Source organism: Ornithorhynchus anatinus, chromosome X1 (assembly GCF_004115215.2).
Source record: "Ornithorhynchus anatinus isolate Pmale09 chromosome X1, mOrnAna1.pri.v4, whole genome shotgun sequence".
NCBI lineage: Eukaryota > Metazoa > Chordata > Mammalia > Monotremata > Ornithorhynchidae > Ornithorhynchus > Ornithorhynchus anatinus.
The window spans coordinates 16649114-16670971 of NC_041749.1; positions in this window are offsets into that span (position 1 = coordinate 16649114).

Consider the following 21858-nt stretch of genomic DNA (forward strand, 5'->3'; position numbering starts at 1 on the left):
AGGCCGGCGGGAGGGGAAGTGAGGTGAGGCTAGGTGGACGGGGCGAGGCCCAGTCCTCCCCCGTCCTCTTCCTGTCCCTCAGCTGGACGGTGGCTCCCCGCCCACACCCTCTCGCCTCACACCTCGGCGGCCGAGCCGCTCGGCCCCACAGCCAGTGTGACCGGGGCCCGGGTGGATCTCCGTGCCGTCTGTGCACCTCACGCCTCACGCCGCCTCCGGGGCTCTGGAGCCTCACCAGCGAATTCCTCAGCGCTGCCAACAGGGTGGAGCAGGCGCCCTGCTCTGCCTGCTCCGGCGGCTCATTTCCCCCGAACCGCGGCCCGCAGCCCGAGTTCGTGGCAGCGGGCCATCGCCGTTCACGAAGGAGGCCCCAGGGTGCCGCGGGAGCCCGGTCGGCGGGGACCGGCCGACTCCGGGTTCGCCTCCAGCCACCTTCCTGCCCCCGAGAGAGAAATGGAAGCTCTTGAAGCTAAGCGCGTGTCTCTTTGCCCCTTCTCCAGGCCTGTACCTACGGCCTCCCCTCAGGACAGCCGGGATCACAGGGCCGGAAGACAGAAAACGATGATGATGATGGTATTTGTTAAGCGCTTACCGTGTCCCAAGCATCTGTCACCCTGGGCACGCACCTGCTCTCCACCTGGCAGAACTGGGCCTCCGTCCTCAACTCTTCTCTGCCTCTCTTCTCTCTGATCTTTCAGAGGGATTTGGGGTGGGGTCGGGGGGCAGCTGTGTTTGTGAGGCAAGTAGGAAGCTGTTAATAATAATAATAATCGCGGTATTTGTTAGGGACTTACTAGGTGTCAAGCACCATTCTAAACACTGGGGTAGATACTAGGTAATCCTGTGGAACCCAGTCCCTCCCACTCGGGACTCACTGTCTCAATCCTCATTTTACAGAGGACGGAACTGAAGCAGCGTGGCTCAATGGAAAGAGCACGGGCTTTGGAGTCAGGGCTCATGAGTTCGAATCCCAGCTCTGCCACTTGTCGGCTGTGTGACTGTGGGCAAGTCACTTAACTTCTCTGTGCCTCAGTTCCCTCATCTGTAAAATGGGGATTAAGACTGTGAGCCCCACGTGGGACAACCTGATTCCCCTATGTCTACCCCAGTGCTTAGAACAGTGCTCGGCACATAGTAAGCGCTTAACAAATACCAACATTATTATTATTATTATTAAGTCCAGAGAAGTGAAGAGACTTGTCCAAGGTCTCACAGAAGACACGTGGCAGAGCCAGAATTAGAACCCAGGTCCTCTGACACCTGGGCCAGTGCTCTTTCCACTAGACCAGGTTGTTCGGTTTCACCCTGAGCATAAGGAATGGTAATGCTTCTCTTCCGTCTCCCAAGTACTTAGCACAGTGCCCAATACTGAGTAGATGCCCCATAAGTCCACCACTACTGCCAAAGGCGGGCAGGGCTTATTTTCTGATCCCTTCATTTCTTCCAGGGTCCGGGATTTGGGGCCTGGGATGAATCTTTCCATCGAGGGAGGGAGAATAGAACTCATCGCTGTTAGTATCATCGTTTGGGGTACGGGAGAGGGGGTGGGTCTCAGCTGATTATTTTGTAAGTAACCCGGCATTTCACACAGTACTTGGGACACGGTAGGTGCTTATTAGGGGCCACTGTTTGGGGAACTCACGATGGAATCTCGGAAAAAAAGGGAAACAGTTCCTGAATGATGTCTCCCAGTGAGATCTGGGAAAATGGAGGATCCCATGGTTTATTCTGCCAGAAAGCCCGTCAAAGGGCAGGGACTGTCTCTATCTGTTACCGATTTGTACATTCCAAGCGCTTAGTACAGTGCTCTGCACATAGTAAGCGTTCAATAAATACTACTGAATGAACGAATGTGGGGTCAAGGAGGCTAGGCCGATTAATCCATGCTCACAAGACATTAGTAATAATAACGGTGGTATTTGTGAAGCACTTCCTATGTGTCAAGCACTTTACTAAGCGCTCGGGCAGGCACAAGATCATCACGTCAGACATAGTCCCTGTCTCACATGGGACTCCATGTCGAGAAGGAGGAAGAACAAGTGAAGCAATACGGCATACTGGATAGAGCACAGGCCTGGGAGTCAGAAGAACTTGGGTGCTAATCCTGGCTCTGCCACTTGTCTCCTGTGTGACCCTGGGCAAGTCACTTCACTTCTCTATCCCTCAGTTACCCCATCTGTAAAATGGGGATTGAGACTGTGAGCCCCACGTGGGACACGAACTATGTCCAACACGATTAACTTGTATGTACCCCAGGGCTTAGTACAGTGCCTGGCCCATAAGCACATAACAAATGGGGCTTACCAAAAAAAAAGGTATTGAATTCCCTTTTTACCCAAGAGGAAAGTAAGGTCCAGAGAAGTGAAGTGACGTACATCGCCTTGATTCCATTTATTTGCTATTGTTTTAATGAGATGTTCATCCCCTTGATTCTATTTATTGCTATTGTTCTTGTCTGTCCATCTCCCCGATTAGACCGTGAGCCCGTCAAAGGGCAGGGACTGTATCTGTTACCGATTTGTACATTCCAAGCGCTTAGTACAGTGCTCTGCACATATTAAGCGCTCAATAAATACTATTGAATGTGAACTTGCCCAAGGTCACGCAGTAAGCAAGCGTCAGAGCCGGAATTAGAACCCAGGTCATCTGACTCCTAGATCTGTGTTCTTTCCACAAGGTCATGCTGCTTCTCAGGTGAGTAAAAATCGGGCTACAGACGCGAGATACCATTGCTCTCTGCCCTCCATCAGAATACGTCTGCGATGAGGCCTAGTCTGTGGGAGAGGCTCAAGGCTGTTGGATGGGCTTACACATTTCTAGAATCTATGCGTCTGCGCAGCTGCCCTAGAGGCAGGATCTTTAAGTCAGAAGGTGCCGTTCTTACAAAAATAATGCCTCAGAGAAGAGAAGCTAACTGGAACCAAAGCCAAGGAATGTTTACAGGAAATGCCAGTCAAGATTCATTTTATTATATCACCTTTCCATTCAGCGTGAGGGACGGGGGCTAGGCCCATTGGAAGTTTTCCATTTAGGTACATCTTCCTGGCGCAAAACCTGAAGTGCAACTTGGCCTGCTGGAGTCATAGAGTGAGGGCAGAGGATGGGCAGAAAAGAGAGAGAGACAGAGAGTTCTGTGAGGGAGTGAGGAGCAGGAGTGAAGAGCCGGGAAGACAGCTAATTCCCCCCCAGGATGAAAGCGGCTGACAATCTTCCCAGAAAGAGCAGGCAACAGGAATGAAAAACAGTCAGTCAGTTGTAGTTATTGCGGAGCACTGTACTAAGCACTTGGGAGAGTCCGATATAACAATAAACAGACATATTCCCTGCCCACAACCAGCTTACAGTCTAGAGGGGGAAGCAGAGATGAGTTGGAGAGGGAATTTAAGGAAGGTAAGGGGTGAGAAACCGCCGAGATCGTTTCCTCAGGGTCCCGCGTTGGCCCCTGGGTATTTCTAAGCCTCAAGGGACGGCTCTTCTTTTCCTGCAGCAAGGGCGGGCAAAGCTGCAGAAGCCGATGAACTTTTCATTCCAGGAACAAACTCCACTGTGGCACTGTCCTCCCCGTTCCCTACATTTTTTCAAGATGATCCAGGGGTAAGAACGTCCTGCCCAGAGGAAAGACCACCCGAACCGGGAGTCAGGAGGATTGAATCTCTAAAACCCCTAAAGGAGCTGAGAGTCATGTCAGCCACTATCAATCCTGGTCGATAGGGAGGGTTTTTGTGGATGAGGCCCCTGAATCTGCTCTGTAGCGGCACCCCAAAATATCGAGACGGAGTTATCTCTAGGCCCACGGCAGCTGGAAGGACCCAAAGCCAGTCGGCTCAGCAAACTGGGCCGGGCTGCCCCAAGCCTGTGGAGCCATCATTCGTTCATTTGTTCGTTCATCGAGCGCTTACCGTGGGCAAGACACCGTGCTCATGAACTGCAGAAAGAGGGCATAAAATCTAAGCTAGGAATCGGTGAGATTATACGCTGGTTTTCCAACCTAGGGCCTAGTCAGGCGTGGCGCACGTAGATCATTCAATCAGTCAGTGGGATTTATTGAGAACTTACTCTGTGCAGAGCGCTGTATGAAGAGTTTGGGAGAACATAATCCAACAGAATTAGCAGACACGTTCCCTCCCCATAACGAGTTTTCTGTCTAGAGGAATGCCAGTAGTGTTGCCTCACCTGCTTCGCACTTAATCTGCTGATTATTGCTACCTCAGAACGGCTCAGTCTACAACTGAAGCTGAATATCTGAATTTTCCCAGCTGAAATAACGGAAATAGGCTTTGTCCTTTCCCATGAAACTACTGGACTAGTGGAAATTGGGATGAGACATATCCGTTCTAGTTAAAAGACCCCTAAAGCTGAACTACACCAAGGTTTCTGGCCAGAAATTGGAAGCTTTGGACCATTTAATGGGGAATTGCAGTATGCCCTAGGGGAAAGATCATGGACCTGGGAGTCAGAAGGATCTGGGTTCTAATCCCAGTTTTGCCGCTTGCCTGCTGTATGACCTTAGGCAAGTTACTTAACTTTTCTGTGCCTCAGTTCCCCCATCTGTAAAATGGAGATTAAGACCGTGAGCCCCATGTGGGACAGGGACTGTGTCCAACACGATGATCTCGTGTCTACCCCGGTGCTTAACAGAGTGCCTAGCACATAGTTAGCACTTAACGGATACCAAAAAAACAAACCAAAAGAATGACTAATCTATTCCGTTCTCCCCCTCTAATAATAATAATAATGTTGGTATTTGTTAAGCGCTTACTATGTGCAGAGCCCTGTTCTAAGCGCTGGGGTAGCTACAGGGTAATCGGGTTGTCCCACGTGAGGCTCACAGTTAATCCCCATTTTACAGATGAGGTAACTAAGGCCCAGAGAAGTGAAGTGACTTGCCCACAGTCACACAACTGACAAGTGGCAGAGCCTGGATTCGAACCCATGACCTCTGACTCCCCAGCCCGGGCTCTTTCCACTGAGCCACGCTGCTTCTTAAGATGGTAAGCTTGTTGTGGGCAGGACGTGCTTCTACCAACTCTGTTATACTGCTGTATTGGACTCTCCCAAGTGCTCAGTACGGTGCTTTGCACACCGTAGCAGAGAAGCAGCGTGGCTCAGTGGAAAGAGCCTGGGCTTTGGAGTCAGAGGTCATGGGTTCAAATCCCAGCTCTGCCACTTGTCAGCTGTGTGAATGTGGGCAAGTCACTTTACTTCTCTGTGCCTCAGTTCCCTCATCTGTAAAATGGGGATTAAAACTGTGAGCCCCACGTGGGACATCCTGATTCCCCTGTGTCTCCCCTAGCTTTTAGAACAGTGCTCGGCCCATAGTAAGCGCTTAACAAATACCAACATTATTACAGTAAGCACTCAATAAATACGATTGATTGATTGATTCTTGCTCAGGTTGTCATTGGCTCCAAAAGGAGAACTAGCCTCTTCCCTTCAAGCCCCAATTACTCAGTTAACCATTTTCTGCTAGGACCCATCATACCTGCAGCCAAACCCGCCTCGTTCTCAGCTCCCACGACCTCTGACTCTTCCACGACCCGGGGTGGAGCTTGGTCCCTGTCCTCGGACCATGTTTCTTCAAGTTCCTCCTCCCGGCCCTCTGGCTGAGCCTGGATTGGAGACAGAAAGAAGGAGAGGAGAAACAGAAAGGGAAGGAGTCCCCTCATGGCTGGTGGTCACCTCAGAGGGAGGAGTGTCAAAGCTGTGAGTCAGAGACCGGGGTATTTATAATAATCCACAGCTGGACCCCGGGGAGGAGACAGATTCCGTTTGGCTCATTGAGTCCTAAAGACCCTTTGATGGTGCCCTGAGGAAGCGGTCCATCTGGTCTTGCTCTTTTATTCCTTCTATCTGCCCAGCCATCTCTCCTGCTCCCCAGCTGCTGGGCTCTTTGTTTGTTAAAAACAATAATCGTGGTATCCGGTAAGCACTTACCCTGTGCCTGGCACTGTACTAAGCGCTGGGGTAGATGCGAGATGATCACACGATCGACCGCCTTGTCTCCGCAAGCCCGGGCGGGCATTGGCTGAGGTCAACTAACTGTGTGATGACACCTTTCCCAAATGGGTTTTCCAGTCAGACTCTGTCAGGATTTACAATTCCATACAGGACAGGGCAGGCCTTTCAGGAGAGATCCTCTCGAACACTCGTGGTTTGGGGCTGTGGAGATGCAACAATCTGGGGGGAGACCCCTGGACTCAGATAACCCCCGAACAGTGCCCAGGTGCATTTGAGGGAAAGATCTCACGGAAATCCTTATTAGCGTTCCGGCCATCGTTACCAGCAGATTAGCGCGCGTAAAGGAAATTATTCACTTTAATAAAAAAATATCAAACATGCCCTACCACTTACCAAGACTGCCACTCCTTACAATCCTGTTTGAGTTATTATTTTTATTTATTTTATTTCTTATGGTGTTTGTTAAGTAACAATTAACTACCCGCCTCCCCGCCCCACAGCACTTGTCTATATATGTACATATTTATTATTCTATTTTATTCATGATGTGTCTACAGCTATAATTCTATTTATCTATTTTGATGGTATGGATGCCTGTCTACTTGTTTCGTTTTGTTGTCTGTCTCCTCCTTCTAGACTGTGAGCCCGTTGCTGAACTGTACTTTCCGAGCACTTAGTACAGTGCTCTGCACACCGTAAGTGCTCAATAAATACGATTAAATGAATGAGTGAAGAGGTTTTCTGAGGTGCAGCGGTTAGTGAGCCTGGTTTTTCCTCAAATTGGGAGGTGAAGTGGGGGCAGAAACCTCACCCTCAGGGCCACACGAGTGGCATCTGGAGACGTCAGTCAGTTCATCGATCAGTGGTATTTATTGACAGTTTACTGTGCGCGGAGCATTACACCAAACGCTTGGGAACACAGTGCCACAGAATTGGTAGATGTCATCCCTGCCTACAGGGAGCTTAGAGTCTACAGGGGGAGACAGGCATTAAAATAGTTTAGGGATGGGGAAAGCACTTTGATCCTCTCTGTTCCCCACCCCACAGCCAACATCTCTTCTTAGATTGAGATTTTCCCGGTTAATCTCTCATCGTCCCACCTTTTCAGGAGAGAAAAAAAAGAGATGCACGTGATCAGGGTCTCCCATGAATTAGTGGCTGGGGAAGTGCAGTAGTAGAGTAGTAATAGTTTCTCACTGTGCCCCGATCTCACCTGTCGCGCCGTAGTCCCCTGGTCCCCGTCCTACCTCTGGCCTGGAACTCCCTCCCTCCTCAAATCGGCCAGACGATCACTCTTCCCCTCTTCGAAGCCCTACTGAAGGTTCACCTCCTCCAGGAGGCCTTCCCAGACTAAGCCCCCCTTTTCCTCAGCTCCCCCTCCCATCCGTGTTACCTCGACTCCCTCCCTTTGCCCTTCCTCCCCCCTGCCCCCCAGCACTTATGTATAGATGTGTATATAGCTATAATTCTATTCATTTGTATTGATGTCTGTTGACTTGTTTTGATATCTGTCTCCCCCCTGCTAGACCGTAAACCCGGTGTGGACGGGGATTGTCTTTATTCCTGAATTGTACTTTCCAAGCACTTAGCACAATGCTCTGCACACAGTAACCACAGTAACCTACCATGTGCTGAACACTGCATTTATTTATTCATTTATTCAACCACATTTACAGAGAAGCAGCTTGGCCCAGTGGAAAGAACACAGGCTTGGGAGTCAGAAATCATGGGTTTGAATTCTGTCTCTGCCACTTGTCAGCTGTGTGATTGTGGGCAAGTCACTTAACTTCTCTGTACCTCAGTTACCTCATCTGTAAAATGGGGATTAAGAAAGACTGTGAGCCTCACATGGGACAACCTGATTGCCCTGTATCTACCCCAGAGCTTAGAACAGTGCTCTGCACATAGTAAGAACTTAATAAATACCAACATTATTATTATTATGTCTGTAATTTATTTATATCAATGCCTGTCTCCCCGTCTAGACTGTAAACGTGGTGGGCAGGGAATGTGCCTGTTTACTGTTCTACTGTACTCTCCCAAGAGCTTAGTAAAGTGCTCTTCACACAGTAAGCGCTCAATAAATACAATTGAATTAAACGAATAAATGAACTGTACTAAATGCAGGGCAAAAAAACCAAATGAGAGAAAGACAAGGTTTCTGGGCCTCCAGGGGTTCCCAATCTAAAAGCAAGGTGGGCTGAAGGGTGTTTGGCAGTAGATACAATTATTATTATGAAGTGCCGTCAAGTTATTTCCAATTCATAGCAACTCCCAGGATGTACTTTCTCCAGAACGTTCTGTCCTCTGCCATAATCTGCAACCTTTCTAATGGTTCTTCCATTATCGTTTTTATGGTCTCTATCCAACTAGCTGCCGGTCTGCCTCTTTCTCTTTTTCCCTGGACATTTCCTAGCGTTAGTGTCTTCTCCAGAGAATTAGTCCTCCTCATTATGTGTCCAAAATGTGCTAATCTAAGTCGAGTCATTTGGCCTTCCAAAGACCACTTCGGTTTAATTTTCCCCTAAAATGTTTTTCGAGCAATCCATGGTATTCACAAAAGCCGTCTCTAACACAACATTTCAAAAGAAACGATGTTCCTTCTATCCTTTTCTTTTCACTGTCCGCCTTTCGGATCCATACGTTGTCACTGGAAGCACCATAGAATTGACAATTTGTATTTTTGTGGCAATCATTACAACAGTGCATTTCATGACTTTTTTCCAGGCTCTTCATAGCAAGTCTTCCTAACATTAATCTTCAGCATATTTCTTGACTACTAGTCCCTTTGTTATTATCTGTCCCAGGAGAGAAAAGTTGTCAGCTCTCTCTCTCTCCATCTTCTCTCCAGCCACTACAGATGTGTTAAAACTTCCAGTTGTCACGATCTTTGTATTTCTGACATTCAAGTGTAGGCCCATCTTAATAGGGAAGATGAAACAATAGAAAAAACAATATCAAAGTGCTGAGTTTTCTTTTTTTAAGGTATTTGTTAAACGCTTAGTATTTACCGGGTGCTGAACAGAGCTCTGGGCTAGATTCCAGTTAATCAGGTTGGGCAGAGTCCCCGTCCCACTTAGGGCTCACGGTTTTAATCCCCATTTCACAGATGAGATAACTGAGGCACGGAGGAAGTGAAGTGACTCCCCCAAGGTCATCCAGCAGACAAACGGCGGAACGGGGATAACAACCCAGGTCCTTCCGACCGCCTGTCCATTAGGCCACGCTGCTTCTCGAGTCTGGTGCTTCAACAGGTCCGGTGGTCAAGGGGGACTGTGGAGGCCTCGGGATGCCGCCCCCCGGGTCGACCAGAAGTCAGTCACAGGCGTCCCACGCTCGTAAAATCTGTGACGGCTGCCACGGCTTAAATCCCCTCGGCCCAAGCACTCCGGGCACGTCGGGCCTGGGGTCCCTCGGCCTCCTCATAGAGAGGCCGCAGCGGTTATTGGTGGTTTCACTTGGCAGATGAGAGGAAAGAGGATATCGGGACTATCAGAAGTGTTGTTACAGGTGTGTTCGGTCAGATAAGAAATCATATGATTCCCGGTACCTCGCTTCGGGTAGATCGGTTAGGGTATTTACCGTCAGTGATGAAAGAGCCTTGGGTTAGTCATCATCAACAGCATTTCTTGACATCTGCTCCCTGAGTCAGGCAGGGAAACGATGCCTTTCCTTCCCAATAGGAGCCAACAATCAAATGAGGAAGACAAGTGGCCGGCGACCGCCAAACTTCCCATTAGGAGCCAACAATCAAATGAGGAAGACAAGTGGACGGCGATCGCCAAATACCCTATGAACTCACTTTTTCTCCTATTGTGCGAGTTGCATTCGAACCAAATCCCGTGTTCAGAACACCTGTATCGTTTTACTCACCCACGCCCAATGCCACAGCTCAAAGGTAAACGTGCCTGTGTCCAGCCAATCATTTCTTCCAGCACCCCCGCTCGCTGTACCAAGACAGGCTAGGGTCGTTGCCGAAGAACGTCTCCTAACTCCCTGACCAAGTTCTAGCCTCAGCATATAATGAAAGCATGAGTTGTGGCAAAATTTAAATTATTATTATCGTATTTGTCAGCCCTTACTTTGTGTCAAGCACTGTTTTAAGCTCTGGGGGAGATATAAGTGAATCAGGTCCTTGTCCCACACGGGGCTCGCAGTAGAAATAGTAGGGAGAACTGTCGCCGGATCTCTATTTTACAGATGAGGAGACTGAAGCCCAGAGAACTGAAGTGACCTGCCCAAGGTTGTGACAGCAGGCATGTAACAGAGGTGGGATTAGCACTCAGGCCCTCTGATTCCAGCCCAGGCCTCTTTCCACTAGGCCATACTGCTCCTCACAGGGTGAAATGGGTGATTCATTCAATCGTAATTATTGTAGAGAAACAGTGTGTCTCAGTGGCAAGAGCCCGGGCTTAGGAGTCAGAGATCATGGGTTCTAATCCCCGCTCCTCCACCTGTCAGCTGTGTGACTTTGGGCAAGTCACTTAACTTCTCGGTGCCTCAGTTACCTCAACTGAAAAATGGGGATTAAGATTGTGAGCCTCATGTGGGACAACCTGATTACCCTGTATCTATCCCAGCGCTTAGAACAGTGCTCGGCACATAGTAAGCGCTTAACAAATACCAACATTATTATTATTATTATTATGGTCTTACTGTGTGCAAAGAAGAGAGCTAAAAAGTAACAGAATAGGCAAAAATGATAAAGAGCACAGGTAAGCAATTAAATCAGTTAATAGTAAGAAATAAACAGATGGGTGTTGAGGTAACTGATACAAATTGGGGGATCCACCAATCAAGGAAATTTATTGAACACTTACTCTGTGCAGAACACTGTACTGAACTCTTGGGACAGCACAGTGCAACAGAAATGGCAGACATGTTCCCAGCCTACAGTGAGCTTATGATCTAGAGGGAAGACTGACAATAATATAAATCAATAATTTAGGGATATGTACACAAGTGCTGTGGATATGATTGATTGATTGATTGATAGTAATAATCACAACCATAATAGACTGATAACAGTAATAATCATGGTATTCATTAAGCACTTAAGCATTAAGCACTATAATGCCAAGTACCAAATCAGGCGCTGAGGTAGACAAGATAATCAAGTCAGATCCAACCCCTGTCCCACAAGGGGCTCACTATCTCTCCAGAAAGGCAAACAGCATCAGTTCATCAAAGTATTTAGTGAGCGCTTACAATGTGCAGAGCATTCATTTATTCAATCATATTTATTGAGCACTTACTGTGTGCAGAGCACTGTACTAAGCGCTTGAGAGAGTCCATTATAACAATAAACACTGCCCACAATCAACTTAGAGTCTAGAGTACTGTGCTAAGTGCTTGGGAGAGCAATAATAATAGTACTAATAATGGCACTTGTTAAGCACTTACTAAGCGATGGGGTAGGTACAAGATAATCTGGTTGGAAACGGTCCCTGTTCCATTTAGGGCTCAGTCTCAATCCCCATTTTACAGATGAGGTAACTGAGACAAAGAGCAGTAAAGTGACTTGCTCAGGGACACGGTAGACGAGTGGCGGAGCCGGGATTAGAACCCAGGACCTTCTGACGCGCAGGCCCGTGCTCTAGCCACCACATCACGCTACTTCTCGACACCACTGAATTAGCAGGCACGCTCGCGGCCCGTAAAGAGCTCACAGCCTAGAGGGGAGACAGCCATTAGCGGGAGGGGGCACCATCCCCTGAGGGGCTGCCGCGGGGACCCCCACCCGCCTCACGAAGCCCGCTGGCATGGGCTCCTCCTGTCTCCGAGTTGTTAGGCGCAGTGACCTAATAATTCAGAGAGGAAGACGGAAAATCTGTCATCATCCCGGGGGCCAAAACGTGAACCGGGAACTGAGTCGCTCTGAGGTTCAGGCGCCGAGGCGAGAAGCCAGTGGATGTGGGTGAAGATGTTTTCACCAGCCGTCAGGGAGAACCAGCACAACCTGACTCAAATCACACCCTGCCTGGAAACTGGAACGTGCTTCAGTCATTCCTAAGATGCCTCAGCTGGAGGCTGGAGTTACTGAAAGTTACTGTTCAAGTCCTCTCCTCCCTCCTTCTTCCACCTGCCACTTCCCCATCCTCCTCGAGGGTATCAACTCAGCCGGGCATCCCCCGGCGTTCTGGGGGCTTGAACCGTTTGATTCATCCCTGGGAGCGGTGGGAGTAAAAGAGCCGCCGTCGTGAGGTTGAACTCCATCTCAGATCCAATGACTCTGTAAATGGAAGCAGAGAAGCAGCGTGGCCTAGTGGATAGAGCACCAGCTTGGGAGTCAGAAGGACCTGGGTCCTAATCCCGGCTCCCCCACTTGCAGATCACTTCATTTCTCTGTCCCTCGGTTCCCTCATCTGTAAAATGGGGATTAAGGCCGGGAGCCCTACGTGGGACAGGGACTGCGTCCAACCCTATTAGTTTGTATCTGCCCCAGAGCTCAGTACAGTGTCTGCGACATAGTAAGTGCTTAACGAATAACACAATTTTTATTCCCGCTAGTAAGCTCGTTGCAGGCAGGGAATGTGTCTGTTATATGGTACCTTCCCAAGCAATTAGTAAAGTGCTCTGCCCACGGTGAGCACTCGGTAAATACTGTTGTCTTTTCTTAGGCCGTCAAGTCATCTCGGATCTGTGGCGACTCCACAGACATCTCTCCCAGAAGGCCCTACCTCCATCTGCAGTCATTCTGGTAGTGTATCCTTAGATTCTCTTGATAAAAATATGGAAGTGGTTTACCATTCCTTTCTTCCACACAGTAAACTTGAGTCTCTGCCCTCAACGCTCTCCCATGCCGCTGCTGCCCGGCACAGGCGAGTCTTGACTTGTAGCAGATGGTTTTCCCCTCGCTAGCCACTGCCCAAGCTAAGAATGGAACGGATAGGCCTCTGCTTGACTCTCCCTCCCGGAGTCGAGACTGGAGAGAACTGGAAACTCTCCAGGTGCCATCCTGAGAGGAGAAATACTATTGACTGACTGTAAATAGGCCCATTTAGTTCAAATTTCTCAGCCAGCGGAAAGCTGCTCAAGACGGGCAGACACCGATGAGATCCTTCTGGCCGCAACTGCCCATCTTGGCTGTTGGGTGGGACGAGGAAAAGGAAGAAGTGCCTGAAGACTTGTTTGTTCGTGGGTATAAAAGCTCCCGCTTGCTTCTTTCACTGGGGGAGGGCGACTGAAATTATTCCAATTAAGTCTTTATTCCAATTAAGTCTTTACCTGGTTCTTTTCCTTCTCCCCACCTTGCAATTGCTCGAATAGACTTTACATGCTTCTTGATCAAACAGAAGAGTGGATGGGGTACCCACCTTGTAAAAGATTCCCTAAAAACACTTGTGTCTATCATGTCTTTTGTATCGTCCTCTCTTGAGTGCTCAGTACAACGCTCTGCACACATTAAGCGCTCAATAAATACCTTGAGGATAATAATAACGATGGCATTTATTAAGGGTTTCCCATGTGTCAACCTTGAGTGATAATAATAACGATGGCATTTATTAAGGGTTTCCCATGTGTCAAGCACTTTACTAAGCACTGAGGTAGAGACAAGCTAATCAGGTCCCACATGGGGCTCACAGGGAATTGAATCCCCATTTTACAGACGAAGTAGATGAGGCAGAGAGAAGTGAAGCGACTGGTCTAAGGCCATACGGCAGACAAGCGGCAGAGCTGGGATTAGACCTCAGGACCTCTGACTCCCAGGCTCTTTCCACTAGGCCCTGTTGCTTTTGATCGAACATTAGGATTCAGTTACCTGCTCTTTGAGCATTTCTCTCCCCAAGCAGGGACTGTATCCACGAGGATCCACTCCTCTGGGTCTTTACTTCCCTGATGAAAAAGTAACCTTAAAAAAACCCACCCTGAAGTCACTCATTCAATCGTATTTATCGAACGCTTACTTTGTTATTGTGTGCTTATTGTGCCCTTACTGTGTACAGAACACTGTACTAAGCACTTAGGAGACACATAAGCAATAAACAGACACACGGACTTCCCCTCTAGACTGAAGGCTCACTGTGGGCAGGGAATGTGTCTACCAACTCTGTTATAGTGTACTCTCCCAAGCGCTTAATACAGTGCTCGATAAAACTGTGAACCCCACGGGGGACAACCTGATCACCTTGTATCCCTCCAGCGCTTAGAACAGTTCTTTGCACGTAGTAAGCGCTTAACAAATACCATCATCATCATCATAGTAAATGCTCGATAAATAGCGCTGATTGATTGATTGATTGAATTGGAAGCCATGAGCCACTGCCCTCAGGGAAATGTTAGCAAACGCTAAGACAAGCTGGAGCCGTAGAGCTGTAAAGGGTGCTTTGCACATAGTAAGCGCTTAACAAATACCATCATCATCATCATCATCATAATAAGTGCTCGATAAATAGCACTGATTGATTGATTGAATTGGAAGCTATGAACCACTGGCCTCAGGGAAATGTTAGCAAATGGCAAGACAACCTGGAGCTGTAGAGCTGTAGAGGGTCTAGTCTGGAAGCTCACTGTGGGCAGGGAACGTGTCTGTTTATTGGTGCATTATACTCTCCCAAGTGTTTAATACAGTGCTCGGCACACAGTGAGCACTGAATAAATACGATTGACTGAAAGAATGACTCAGGATGATGGGTGGAATTTGGGGTAGATCCTCCACCGCCAAACACTGGACTGTCTCTGGACAAGAGTGGACTTCTGTCAGTGAGAGAGGTCCTCTCGTCATCATCAACTATGGTATTTATTGAGCGCTTACTGCATACAGAGAATTGTAATAATCGCTGGGGAGGGTACAATCCAACAGAGTTGGAAGACACGTTCCCTGCCCACGGTGAGCTCACGTGTCCCAAAATTACCCACGGCGTCGCGAAAGATATTAGGCGGTATCGAAAGAGCCAACATCATACCTCAGAAGAGCAAAGACGGTGCCCACTTCATTACCATCAAGGAGAGAACCTTGAAGAAATGGAGAGAATATTTCAAAGTCATCCTTAACGTGCATCTTCCTCCTGAAAGTGAGGCCCCCTCCAATAGCCAAAGGCACAGCGCTCGTCTCAACGCTTGTGGAAGTCACAACAGCAGAGACATGAAAAATGGCAAAGCACCAGACCTCCGTTTAGATCTGCGGGCATGAGAAGCAGCATGGCCCAGTGGGTAGAGCCCGGGGCTGGGAGTCGGAAGGACCTAGGTTCGAATCCGGTTCCCCCGCTTATAGGCCGGGTGATCTTGGGCTTCACTTAACTTCTCTGCACCTCAATTCCCTCATCTGTAAAATGGGGGTTAAGACCGTGATCCCCATGTGGGACACGGACAGTGTCCAATCTGATTAACTTGTATCTATCTCAGCGCTTGGTACAGAGCCTGGCACATAAGAAACGCATTAAAAATATCTTTTTAAAAAATGTCAGGGACACAGTGCTCAAACACCTGCACGTGTTCTTCCTTAACACGTGGAGCACTGAGGAAACGTCACAACGGTTCAAAAAACTTGCAGCCGTCTTCATCTTTTTTATGATATTTATTAAGTGTCACTGTATGCCAAGTTAGATGAATTCATTCAATTTATTGAGAAGAAGTATTGCCTAGTGGATAGAACATGGGCCTGGGAGTCAAAAGGAGCCGAGTCTAATCCCGGCTCTTGCCCTTGTCCGCATTGTGACCTTGGACAAGTCACTCTACTTCTCTGTGCCTCGGTTACCTCAGCTGTAAAATGGGGTTTAGGACTGTGACCCTATATGGCACAGGGAAGCAGCATGGCTCAGTGGAAAGAGCCCGGGCTTGGGAGTCAGAGGTCATGGGTTCGACTCCTGGCCCTTGCCACTTGTCAGCTGTGTGACTGTGGGCGAGTCACTTTACTTCTCTGGGCCTCAGTTCCCTCATCTGTAAAATGGGGATTTAACTGTGAGCCTCACGTGGGACAACTTGATTACCCTGTATCTACCCCAGTGCTTAGAACAGTGCTCTGCACAGAGGAAGCGCTTAACAAATACCAACATCGTTATTATCCAATCTGATTATCTTCTATCTAGCCCAGGCTTTACTACAGTCCCTGGCACATAGTAAGTGGGTAACATATGCCATCAAAAATTTGTAAAAAAGGAAAAGGAGGAGTAGGAAGGAGCACGGAACAAGGAGCAGGATGAGGAGGGGAAAAGGAGGAGAAGACAGCAGGGTTGTGTATACCTTGTCCGGAAAGAGCCTGGGCTTCGGAATCAGAGGTCATGAGTTCGACTCCCGGCTCTGCCACTTGTCAGCTGTGTGACTGCGGGCAAGTCATTTCACTTCTGTGTGCCTGAGTTACCTCATCGGTAAAAAGGGAATTAACTGCGAGCCTCACGTGGGACAACCTGATTACCCTGTATCCACCCCAGCGCTTAGAACAGTGCTCTGCACAGAGTAAGCGCTTAACAAATACCAACATTATTATTCTTATTCTCTCCCTTTCTCCTCCTCCTTCTCCTTTCTTTTCTCTCTTCCTTTCCTCCTCTTTTCCTCCCTTCCCATTTTTCTCTTCGTCTCCCTTTTCCTCCTCTGTCTCTTCAACCCCCCAACAACCTTCTCCTCAACACCCCGCCTGCTTCTCCACTCCATCCCCAGCTTCTCCACTCCATCCCCACATCCCTACTCCCAGGTTTGCTCTCAAGTTCAAAAGGAAGTGTTTTCACCCCTGGTTCTAAGAGCAAATGGGAAATGCATTTTTCATTCCGCGATAAGTTGCTTCCAGTCACAACTGCAGGCAGATAGGCAAACACACACAGGCTCTTGCTACGCAGATTGGCTCTCAGAGTGCTCAGAGTGGGAGTGGATAATCATCGAGCTGCTGACTGGGACGATTGATAGGTAGATAGATTAAATTGCAAGAGAGAGAGATGGTAAGTAGGTTGGTGAGGTAGATAGATCTTCAGCTAGTGATCCGTGATGCTCGAAGAAGATGCCACTGATGTTGAAATTCACTTCTGGGCGGGAGACTGTGAGCCCCGTGTGGGACAAGGACCGTGTCCAACCTGATAAGCTTATATCTACCCCAGCGCTGGCACGTAGTGAGTGCTTAATAAATACGTTTTTTAAAAAGCCATACAAAGGCCGATCTTTGTTGCACTGTCAGCACGTCATGGACAAGGAACGGCTTTGCTAATTCTGTTTCCTCGTACTCTCCCAAGAGCTTAGTACAGTGCTCCGCCCATAGTAAGTGCTCAATAAATACCACTGATTGATTGCCATGTTTCTCATTTGCAACCCCTGACACTCTTCTGTCTCTAGACTGCTGGTCTCTCACACCTCGCGGATCGATCAGTCAATCGATCGGTCGTATTTACTGAGCGCTTCCTACGCCTGGGGCACGTCCTTGTACTTCTGAGAACCGCGCTCTCCATCTGGAGCAATTTTTTTTTTTTTACCAGCTTCCCAGCTATGAGATGCAGCGCTGCCTGATGATGGGGTTGATAATTACGAACTAAACAGTAAAATATTGAAAATATGAGCTGCCCTGTAATAATAACTCAGGGCCCGAGGCCAGGGTGAATCATACTTTCAGGGAGTAAATCCTCACTCCCATGAGGCACCTCAGCGTTTCTGGGGGTGCTGAAAACGACAGACTTGCAGGTCACTCCTCTGGGGAAAGGACACTTTAAATCCTGGTCCTGGCGACGGTCGGAGCGGATGGGGAGGGCGAGTCACAGAAGATTGTTCCTTCTTGTAGCATTGGCGTGAATGGGATGCCTTGTGGCCACGACCTCCTTGCCTGTCCCTCCAACTCCCTGCTCTTGCTGACTCTCATCAATCAATCAATCAATCCGCGGTACTTATTGACTGTAGACTGTAATCTCTATCCCCTCTGGACTGTAAGCTCCCTGTGGGTGGGGAATGTGTCCATTATATTGTTCTACTGTGCTCTCCCAAGCGCTTAGTATAGTGCTCTGCACATAGTAAGGGCTCAGTAAATACAACTGATTGATTGACCGATCGATTACTGAGCACTCACTGTGTGCAGAGCGCCGTACTAAGCACAGTACAAGAGTTACGAGACGCATTCCCTCCGGACGGCAACCTCGTTGAGGGCAGAGAACGTGCTCGATAAATAACGTTGATTGAGATGACACGTGTGGTCAACTCTCCGAGAACCTCTGTTAGAGTGAGGAGAATCTATCGCAGATGAAAACTGATAAGAATTAGGAATCAATCCCGAAGAATCCGCTCGGACCCAGAATTTGTCCTTTTACTATTATTACCGGATGTGTTAAGCACACACTGCGTGTCAAGCACTGGAGTAGATACAAGATAATCGGGTCGGACACCGTCCCTGGCCCTACATGGGGCTCCAAGTCTAACTAGGAGGGAGAAGGGACATCGGATCCCCGTTTTACAGAGGAGGACACTGAGGCCCAGATAAGCAGAGTGACTTGCCCAAAGTCACCCAGCAGGCAACTGGTAGAACTGGAATTAGGACTCAGGTCACAGTCTAGTACATAGTAAGCACTCAGCGAACACTACAATCATTATTATTATTACCATTAAAAAAAAAAAGACTCAGAGGCCCTGCATTCTTTCCACTAAGCCACGCTGCTGCTCGTCACCCTAGTCTTGGTTCTTAGCTTTTCTAAGATTCTTCTTCCTGTCTTTCCCAGGTCTCAGCCCGTGAGGAGTTGATGGTCTGGATCCCTTCTTTATTGCATCTTTGACCTTCTCCTCCCTGACCGCTTCCTAATTACAGGGCTCCACTGCCCTGGTTTCAGTTCTCGTGCATTCCCGGGCTTGACTCACTCCTGCCACGTGGGAGCCAGCGTCATTCATTCATTCAATAGTATTTATTGAGCGCTTACTATGTGCAGAGCACTGTACTAAGCGCTTGGGACGAACAAGTCGGCAACAGATAGAGACAGTCCCTGCCGTTTGACGGGCTTACGGTCTAATGGGGGGAGATGGACAGACGAGAACGATGGCGATAAATAGAGTCACGGCAACCCTGGCTCCGGACCAGCGACTCCAGGAGGATGCCCCTACGGAGCAGGGACTCACTCTGGATCTGGACCTCACATCCAGTTGGGAAATTGCCCCGTGGGCATCAGGGCCACCCAGTTGCCGAGGTGGCCGAGTTTCACTCCCGAGATTCCCTCGGATTGCCCATCTTGGCAACTCTGGTTTTCAAGCTATCTTTTTTTCAAATCTGAAGGCGGTCGATACTGAAAATGACTGATCATTTCTAGAGTTGCCACCGAACAGCTCTTTCAGGAAAGGAGGGGTGGGGTGTGAAATCGGCTCTGTAGACACACTGGCTAAGTAATTGGGTGACCTCTGGCCAGGTGATGATTTCATCTAGCCAATCTCCAGAAACTAAGGAGGTGTGACATTGGAAACAGGACGGCCTTGTGGAAAGAGCCAAGGCCTGGGAGGTAGAGGCTCTGGGTTCTAATCCCGGCTCTGCCAGTTACCTGCTGAATGATCTTGGATAAACCACTTCGCTTCTCTGTGCCTTAGTTTCCTGCCTGCCCTCAATCAATCAATGGCATTTACTGAGCGCTAACTGTGTGCCGAGCACTGTTCTAAGCTCCTGGGAGAGTACAAGAAGTACAAGTAGAGGAGCAGCATGGCGTAGTGGATAGAGCCCGGGCCTGGGAGTCAGGAGGTCATGGGTTCTGATCCCAGCTCCGCCACTTGTCTGCTGTGTGATCTGGGGCAGGTCACTTCACTTCTCTGGGCCTCAGTTACCTTATCTGTAAAATGGCGATTGAGACTGGGAACCCCACGTGGGGCAGGGACTGTGTCCAACCCAATTTGCTTGTATCCACCCCAGCGCGTAGTATAGTGCCCGGCACGGAGTGAGCGCTTAACAAATATCACAATTATTATTAGTATTATTACAATATAGTACAGTTGGAAGACATGTTCCCTGCCTACAAGGAGTTTACACTCCAGAGGGAAAACAGACATTAAAATCAAATCAAATGTGTGGCTGAGGATATGATGATTATCAAAATGGCCTTGTTAGTGTTGGGCAGGGGTGAGAGGGCCAGGGCAAGAGCAGCAATGAAAAGGCTTCCAGGTTTTTTCAGAGAGAGAGAGGGTGGTTATTATAAAGTAGCCAGACACACTAGTCTCAACACCTCAGCTCCGGGCCTGAAAGAAATCAGACCGAAGCTTAAAGAAAAAAACTGACCCTGGGCCTCCCAGCACTGGAGATTTTTACCAAGATCCTCACCATCGCATGCCTTATCGCCAGAAATCAGAATTGTATTGTGGAACAGAGTTTTCCTGGAACCAGTATAACGTACTCTCTCTCTCAAGGGCTTAGTTAACGTGCTCTGCATACAGAGAGCACTCAAGGAATACCATTAATTGATTGATTGATTAGAACGGTACCGGCACTTGAAACAGTGGTCAGAGCTTAGAAAAAGTACTTGATACGTAGTAAGTGCTTAACAAATACCAAACTATTATTAAGTACTATTATTGATTGGATCTGTCGGTGAGAAGCTTTATAAAGCAAGGTTGACATAAATTACCTAGAGAGTTTAAACTTTCTCCTTCTCTGCCTGCTTTGGGAAAGGTTCTTTTGCCAGGTGGAAGGGGGAGGGTTTGGCCTGAATTTCCCTATTTATTTGCTAAGGGAACTTGATCGGAAGGACGACGTCCGTTGCCCCCAGATTAGACTGATTTGCCCCCAGTACTAAACTGGTCTACAGCTATAAAGAGCAGTTCAGGAGCCCGAGTGAGAATAAATCTCCACCCCAGCCTCTGACTTTCACCCCTCCTTCCTATCCCACTCTGAGACAGGGAGAGAAAATCCATAAAAGCTGCAAAACAAGTCGGGGAAGGGAGTCGGCCCTACCCAGAAGCCCACTTCTTGCTTTAACTGGCTTTTTCCCGTCCAGAGCCGTAACTTAAACAGGTCAGAGCTCTGGGTCCTGGTAGTAAATTTCCCCACACTCTTTCTCTCCTGTTGAAGTATGCAAAGCTATCCCCGATTCCCTCTGAGGTATGAAAACCCCTCCCCTTAACCTGTTTAAGCTCCTTAATAATGTTGGTATTTGTTAAGCGCTTACTATGTGCAGAGCACTGTTCTAAGTGCTGGGGTAGATACAGGGTAATCAGGTTGTCCCACGTGGGGCTCACACACTTTTAATCCCCATTTGACAGATGAGGGAACTGAGGCACAGAGAAGTTAAGTGACTTGCCCACAGTCACACAGCTGACAAGTGGCAGAGCCGGGAGTCGAACTCATGACCTCTGACTCCGAAGCCCAGGCTCTTTTCCACTGAGCCAGCTCCTTGAGAGCAGGGTACAGTGCTCTGTTCTCTATAAGCACTCAATAAATGCCACTGATTGATTGACTGATTGAGAGGCAGGTTTGGGCTTTGTGGAATTGGGGGGCGGGGAGAGAGGGGGTAAGAAATCTGGGGGAATCGAAGAGAACAGGGATAAAGGGAAGGGAACAAAGATGGGGTGGGGTTGTCTTGTCTGTAAAGCAGCGTGGCTCGGTGGATGGAGCACGGGGCTGGAAGTCAGAAGGTCATGGCTTCTATTCCCGGCTCTCCCACGGGCCTGCTGTGTGACCTTGGGCAAGTCTCTTCACTTCTCTGTGCCTCAGTTACCTCATCTGTAAAATGGGGATGAAGACTGTGAGCCCCGCGCGGGACGACCTGTTTACCTTGCATCTACCCCAGCGCTTAGAACAGTGCTCGGCGCATAATAAGCGCTTAACAAATACCATCATCATCATTATTATTATTATGCCGTCGAGTCGACTCTGACCCGTAGCGAGGCCTTGGACACTCCTCTCCCAGCAGGCCCCACCTCCATCTGCAATCATTCTGGTAGTGGATCCATAGCTTTTTCTTGGTAAAAATATGGCAGTGGTTTACCACCCCCTCCTTCCGCGCAGTAAACTTGAGTCTCCGCCCTCGA